General features: G+C 38.3%; 1 pseudogene; it reads left to right on the top strand.

The window, feature by feature from the left end:
- Window positions 1-694: 694 nt before the first annotated feature.
- Window positions 695-1,154, top strand: LOC138821679 (protein cornichon homolog 1 pseudogene; annotated as a pseudogene).
- The last annotated feature ends 200 nt before the right edge of the window (window positions 1,155-1,354 follow it).

Genomic DNA, 1,354 nt, shown 5'->3' with positions numbered 1-1,354 from the left:
ATGTATAGGTGTGTGTACATGTGTGCATATGTGTGTATGTGTATATGTATGCATGTGCTGTTGCAATGTTGCTTGCCAATGTGGACAGGGTGAGGCTGAAAAGAGGTAACTTTGTTGCAATGTTTTTATTTATCAGTATTCTGTCATGTCATTTCAGTTGGACCACCCATTTGTACATTTTATTTGTCAAATAATATCATCAGAATCAAAGGATTTACATTAAGTTAGATAAAAGAGACTGCTTTCAGCTCTTATTATATGTTAGGTGAGAAGATTCAGACATATTTAGGTAGTAAATTAGTGCTGTAAGATGACTGTTGGTACAAAATATGTATTTGACCTCTTAAATTTGTTATACATTTAATATATGTTCATGGAGTGAGTTTGACCAACTGGACCAAATAGTTATTGCTCTTTGTTAATTCCCGTGAAACACAAACTGGATAAACTCTTTCTGGCTTTCTGTTGAAAATAACTTTCTTTGTAAGATCATATCTATTCACACTAAAATGATTAGGATTAATCTTGTGCTTTGTGTTCTACTCCCAAGAAAATGAGTTATTTTCAAGTGTTAATAGTTTATAATGGAATCATCATATCATAAGAAAATTTTAGGAGGGAAGTGAATGGTTTTACCCAGAGGGCCGCGCAGCGCCTCTCTCCGCTGGCACCGGTGCGGCTGCCAGCTCCTCCCTGGCCATGGCGTTCACGTTCGCGGCCTTCTGTTACATGGTGGCGCTGCTGCTCACCGCGGCGCTCATCTTCTTCACCATCTGGCACATTATAGCATTTGATAAACTGAAGACTGATTACAAGAATCCTATAGACCAGTGTAATACCCTGAATCCTCTTGTACTTCCAGAGTACTTCATCCATGCTTTCTTCTGTGTCATGTTTCTTTGCGCAGCAGAGTGGCTTACGCTGGGTCTCAATATGCCTCTCTTGGCCTATCATATTTGGAGGTACATGAGTAGACCAGTGATGAGTGGGCCAGGACTTTATGACCCTACAACCATCATGAATGCAGATATTCTAGCATACTGTCAGAAAGAAGGATGGTGCAAATTAGCTTTCTACCTTCTAGCATTTTTTTACTACCTATATGGCATGATCTATGTTTTGGTGAGCTCTTAAAACAACACACAGAAGAAATGGTCCAGTGAAGTGCATGCAAAAAGCCAACAAATGAAGGGATTCTATCCAGCAAGATCCTGTTTCCAGGAGTAGCCTATGGAAATGATCTGTTTCTTTTAAAAAATGACTCCTTATTTTTTAAATGTTTCCACATTTTTTGCTTGTGGAAAGACTGTTTTCATATGTTATACTTGGATAAAGAATTTAAATGGAATTACGT

Source organism: Dipodomys merriami, unplaced genomic scaffold (genome assembly GCF_024711535.1).
Source record: "Dipodomys merriami isolate MVZ:Mamm:240054 unplaced genomic scaffold, mDipMer1.0.p SCAF_93, whole genome shotgun sequence".
NCBI classification, from domain to species: Eukaryota; Metazoa; Chordata; class Mammalia; order Rodentia; family Heteromyidae; genus Dipodomys; species Dipodomys merriami.
The sequence above is the reverse complement of the archived record's forward strand: the minus strand, read 5'-3'. Positions and strand labels throughout refer to the sequence as shown.